General features: G+C 50.6%; 1 long non-coding RNA gene across 1 annotated transcript; it reads right to left on the reverse strand.

Annotated features, from left to right (window-relative positions):
- Nucleotides 1–1,984: 1,984 nt before the first annotated feature.
- On the reverse strand, nt 1,985–4,995 carry LOC138924837 (uncharacterized). The gene is made up of 2 exons (XR_011440144.1): nt 4,834–4,995; nt 1,985–3,877 (listed from the first exon to the last, which is right to left on the reverse strand). It is a non-coding gene; the product is annotated as an uncharacterized lncRNA (long non-coding RNA).
- Nucleotides 4,996–6,093: the final 1,098 nt, after the last annotated feature.

Raw genomic sequence — 6,093 nt, forward strand, 5'->3', positions numbered from 1 at the left:
AGTGGTTACACACCATCTTGGAACAAAGCATACATCACATATGACAAGAATATCTCTTATACTAATGTCAGGAGATGCTTAGCTGGCACAGCAGGTCAGTGGTCACAAAGTGAGCTCAGCAGGTCAGTAATTAATCCTTAGTTCCCAAGAAGAGATGCTTATTCTTAAATGCTGATATGGCAGGAAGCTATATCCCTATCTTTAGGGGCATCATTCTTGTCTTTGGGGCATAGTAAATATTCAAAACAGACGTACAATGCATGCTCAACAGGCCACCTCAGGCCCTTTTAGAAAAACCAGGTCAGGCCGAATTAGTTTTAAACCAAATGGCTTCCTCATATACTCCAATATATCCTATTGCTTTTCATTTATCTATCAGTATATACACATACATACATGCTTGGGTGCACACGCACACACACACATTTTCTACCAGGCCCCCCAAATTCTCACCATTCAGAGCTCGCTCTTTGGTTGCGAACAAAGGCCAGGGAACAGGAGAACTAATTCCAGGTTTGGGAACTAATTCCAGAAGATCACTGACCACTGACTGCTAAAATGTGTAAATGAGGTGTACATAATAAGACTGGTTGTCCCATTACACCTTACCATCCAAATGAGTTCTGTCACTTCGAAGTAGTCACTCAAGAAGCTTTTAGCCTTGTTTTAATAATGAGGAGACTGTTCAAAACACTTTGAAAAATCCTCTTCAGAGTCTATAGCACACACTGCAATGAATATTCATTATCTGCAGGTGGATGTGATTTATGCAAATAGCCAAAAGAACTCAGGCCAAGACTGATGAGTAAATGGGGTGGGAAATCTGGATATAAATGTGTTTCAGAATTTTTTATTTTAGAAAGGTATACGGTACATATACAATATATAAGGCAAGTGTCTCACTGGAGTCTGAGCACTCGTAATCAAACAAATTAATATTTCTGCAATGAGATATATGAATATTCACACTGGGATAAACAAAAGTGGGATAAATCAAACTATAAATAATGAAAGGTTAGGAGGTCTGCCATAAAACAAGATCAGGTCAGATTAGGTTTTATTGTCAAATGAGTTATGAAAAACTTTTGGTTTTCATAATTTTATTTTAGGAAAAGGATTACAGATGGTGAATATTTAATGAAGACACTCCATCTACTCAGTCACTCAAGCTAGAAGCCCAGGAGTCACCCTAAACTTTTCTTCTCTTCCCCCAACCCCTCAGCCAATCATCAAGTCCTGTTGATTTTACCTTCTGGCTACCTTTTGAATCTATCCTTTCCCCTTCCTCTCATGCAAGGCATTTAGTCTGGCACCCGGCCATACCTCCCTTGGACCACTTTAGTTTCCTCCAAGCTGGCCTCCCTGCTGTTTTTACAGCCATAAATCCTTCCTCCACACTACTACTAAATGCAGACCTAACCATGTCACTCTCATGTTACAAAGTCTTTATGGTTCCCCAGAAATCTCCTGTGATGAAGTCCAAGGTCCTCAGTATGACCTAAAACATAGATGTAAAGAAACAACTACAACTGTGCTATTCCAAGTTTATTACCAATCTGCAACGCATCAATTTCAGAAATGGTGTAAGCATTTATTTGACAAAAAATTTATTTATTGAATCTAATAAAAACGGGAATTCTATTTCATTTTTCAATTATTCACTTTTAGAGTATTTTACAGAAGTAGTAGACAATAGATTGGAAAATTTTTTAAAGGTATGCTTTTGTTTTGTTTTGTTGAGGAAGATGGGCCCTTAGCTAACATCTGTTGCCAACTTTCCTTTTTTTTTTCTCCCCAAAGCCCCAGCACATAGTTGTATACCCTAGTTGCAAGTCATTCGAGTTCTTCTGTGTTGGATGCTGCCACAGCATGGCTTGATGAGCAGTGCTAGGTCTGTGCCCAGGTTCCAAATCGGTGAACTCTGGGCTGCTGAAGCAGAGCGTACGAACTTTAACCCACTCAGCCAAGCAGCCGACTCCAGAAATTTTTTTTTAATTGGTCCTTTATTACAGTTTGAGAAGCAAGAGTCTATAATGTCCTTAATGAAATTGCCTTGTACACCTCCCTGGGCTCGTTTTTAACTACCACCACCCCTCATATAGCAATAATGAACAATTTCTAGTTTCTCAAATGTATCATTCTGTTTCATACATCCATTTACATTCTGCTCTGACTTGACTGTCCCTTCCTCCCGGAAATCTCCTATTCATACTTCAAACTCCTAGGCTGCATCATCAACTCGTGTGCACGCCTATCTAAACAAGTTCCTCACAACCCCACACAGAAGACATCTCTTGTCCCCTTTACTTCTGTCAGTGTTTGTACCCTTATTATTGTACTACATTGTAATTATTTGTTTACGTCTATCTCCCCTACTGGTCTATGAGTTCCTTAAAGGCAGAAGTTAGGATGATTTGTCTTTGAGGGGGTGAAGCATTGCTCCTTGTAAGATGACTCAATTGAAGGAAAACATACCTTAGATTATAATTCTTACATGTTACTGAAAGAGGAAATAATATACTTTATATACATATATTTCTGTTTCTAGCAAGGATTTCAGCCTTCTACCTTTAGTATCTGAGTATGAATTAATTTACCAGAAGAATGGACATTTTGAAGATTTTGGTTTTTTCCTTTTTCTCCCCAAAGCCCCCAGTACATAGTTGTATATTCTTCGTTGTGGGTCCTTCTAGTTGTGGTATGTGGGACGCTGCCTCAGGGTGGCTTGATGAGCAGTGCCACGTCCGCGCCCAGGATTCGAACCAACAAAACACTGGGCCGCCTGCAGCGGAGCGTGCAAACTTAACCACTCGGCCACAGGGCCAGCCCCAAGAATGGACATTTTAGAAGGCCAAGGAGCCAGACCTGGACTGCCAGTGCGACTCCCTGGGAACTTTAAGGAGGCATGGAAAACAAATGTCCCCACTTACACAGTTTTGCCCAGGTTCGGCCCCTTTTGGAGTAAAATCTGCATCAATTGTCCTTTTGAAAGTCACTCAGGTCTGGAAATAGCATCATCAACTCATTCATTTCAGAAGGCCCACGAGACCCCAGACCTACCCTGGAGAGGTCCTGGGCTGAGGGCGAAACCACAACTACAGGTAACTGAAATGAGCAGGAACAGCCATAAGGCCACCCAAGGATGGGAGCAATTAATTCTGCCTACAGGGGGTGCAGGCAGGTGACATGTGAGCCAGACTTCACTGACTGACCTGGAATAGGCCTCGTGAAAACTTGGGGAGAGGGGGTGAGCACTGCAATCTGCTAGATGAAAAGCTACAGGTGCCTGGGAATGACAATCCTTCTGGTTAGCAATTTCCTCACTCCTCTTCCACCCACTTTCTTCACAATCTTTTCCCCTGTTCTTGGAAAACTGGGACTCAGGATACTGCTTTCCTTCCTAGAAGAGACCAGCGTAGGCAATAAATTAATCCTTGATTAAATGGGATCGGTAACTCTGCTCTGCGTGCCCCTGACAACACTGAGATGGGAGAGCAGGAAAGTGTTCCTGACCTACGCTGGGAAGAATGGGGCCCATGGAAAAAAAAGAGAGAAAATTAAGACTTTTGTATTCACCCATCTCTTTTGTCACCCCTCCCCCCCACCTGTCTCTTATCTTTGTGTTTTTCTACAGTTTCTCATGGTCTCAGTCTCTGTCTCTGTCTCTCTCCATTTGCTAAAGGCTGGAAATTCCTTGTTCTCAACGGAAGGGAGTAGGAGGAGACTTGGGGGTGGTAGGAGTGGGAGGGAAGCGAAGAACAGACGTCTCAGCAGCTCCGGCTGCGGGGGCGCTCTGGGCCTCTGGCGGGGCTTGACAAGTCAATGATTTTTAAATGTATGTATTTTTAAATCCACACATAGGAGCTCACATACAAACCTAAAGAGAGACAGAGACACAGAAACACAAGTAGATTTAAAGAAACATATAAATACATAATCTCAGGGTACAGAGGCACACACTGGCAATAGCGACTTAAATTTGCTTAGCATTTGCCAAATTTACAGAGTTTTCATATACATCCTCTCATTCGAACCTCACGACAACCCTGAGAAACAAAGATACAAACAACACTAGGGAGTTTCACTCACACAGGTTCGCACACCCAGACAAACCCCTTCTGACTCCCCTAGGGGAGTGGGCAGAACGCGTCCGCGCGATTTTTCTCCCCTCCTCCCTCTCTGGCCGAGTACCCGCCGGAGGACCAAGGAGTGGAGGCCCCAGAGTCGGCTCCTCCCTCGGCCTCTTTCCAGGGCCGGGACCCAGGCGCCCGGCGCCCAGTTGGTTACCGCCCCCCTGCTTCAAGCCCCACTCCGCCCTCTTCTCCTGGCCTGCGCCTCCCTCCCGATCCTGGGGCTCCGCGCCGCCCCACGGGGGCCGGGTGGGAGGGAGGGGGGCGCCTGGAGCAGAGGCTGCGTGGGCGGAGGATGTGCGTCACGGGGAGCGTGGGCAGGGGGAGGGAGGAGGCACGTGGAAACCCGGGCCAGCGGCTGGCAGCCCAGGCTCCGAAATAACCTGAGAGGCGAGTGGGGGAGGGGGTACCCACACACTTCGGAGGGGATCAGGGAGTGTCCCCGTAGGGAGCCCTTCTAGCCGCGCGCCCTCCAGTTGCAGGACAGGGGATTGGGAAGGGGGACTCAGCGCGTTCCTATCACCGTCCGCTGTTTGGTGCTTAACGCGATGGAGAAGAGAATCTTAGCTACCTAAATCCCCCCTGTGGTGCACCCCTCCTCTCCTGCCCCCACTGGTGACGGAAAGGTCCCCGCGCCCGGCCGGAATGTAGAACCAGCCCCCGCCAACGCCACCCACGCCCTGCCGGGTCCCGGGCCACTCACAAGTGCGGAATGGCGGGGCGGAGCTGAGGTTTCGGACCATGGGGAACCTTGCCTCCGGCCAGTCAGCTCCCTTCCAGTCGGCCCCCTCCCCCCTTCCTTTCCCCGGGGCCTAAAGCCACAAGGACAGGCCCTCAGAGCCCCCGCCTGTCCCCACCCTCCAGCCCTCCCAGCCGTGGGCGGGAGTGTAATGGGAACCAGATGGGGCTAGGAGAAACAAACGGGGGAGGGGTGGTGGGGTGGAGGGGGGCGGCGGTGGCCAGGCTCCTTGAAGGAGCTCCTCCCTCCAACTCCTCCGTAGGGAGCCTCGACGGATGCTCCCGGCCTCCTGCCCATCTTCCCCTAGACTCTCCCGAGCAGTCCCCTAATAGACGTCCCCAAAGGGGATCCTCCCTATCCCAGCTTTCCCACACAGAACTCCCCAGGAGCAGGTCCCCATCCTCAGCAAATAGGGTGCGACGAGTAGAGGAAGGCGGGGTACCCCTCCCATCCCTGCCTGACCTGGGCGCTAACAAAACCGATGCGTCTCCTCAGCGCGCGTCTAAGTGGTAGCTTCTAGCAAAGCCCGCCCATTCCTGTTCCCCAAATTTCGGCAGGGACTCGAGGCACAGATGGAGGAGGCCTGGGTTTCCGGGAACTGGCCTCTTCAAATTACTCCTTTTGGGGCCGGGACTCCTGCAGAGCCCCCACGCTCACAGACTTGCCATAAGTGCAAACTCTATGGGGGTCAGATGCACGCCCGAGAGCAGCCGCGCACCCCGAGTCTCCGCCAACTTTTCCCGGCTCACTCCTAACGTTCCCACGTACAGCCCGCGAGGCCTGAGTGTGGCATGGGGCGTCCGCGTAGTTGTTCAGGCGCGTATGCACGTCTCTGCGCTTCTCGGTGTCTTCGTGTACCTGTGCGTGGTTGTGAAACTCCGCTCTCCGCTCGGAGGGGTAGGGATGGGGGGGAGTAGGAATGTCGCCGGCTGGGCGCTCACGTGGGTACGTGGGCGCGGAGAGGGCCGGCTGTGCATCCGGCGTGGGCGGCAGGGAGCGACCTCGCCCCGCCCGCTACGTCCCCAAGCCCGCCTTCCACTGCCTGGCCTCGGTCACCCCAGTCCCTAACTCGGCGCCCCGGCTCCGAGTCCCCGCCCCCGCCTCCTGCTCCACACCCCCCTCCCCCCAGTCTCCGCCTCTCGCCGTCTCTCCGCCGCGGCGTCTGCACGGCCGGCCGAGAGGCCCGCGCGCCCGCCCCCCGCCCCCGGCCCCCGCCCCCGGCTC

This window comes from Equus caballus, chromosome 6 (genome assembly GCF_041296265.1).
Source record: "Equus caballus isolate H_3958 breed thoroughbred chromosome 6, TB-T2T, whole genome shotgun sequence".
NCBI classification, from domain to species: domain Eukaryota; kingdom Metazoa; phylum Chordata; class Mammalia; order Perissodactyla; family Equidae; genus Equus; species Equus caballus.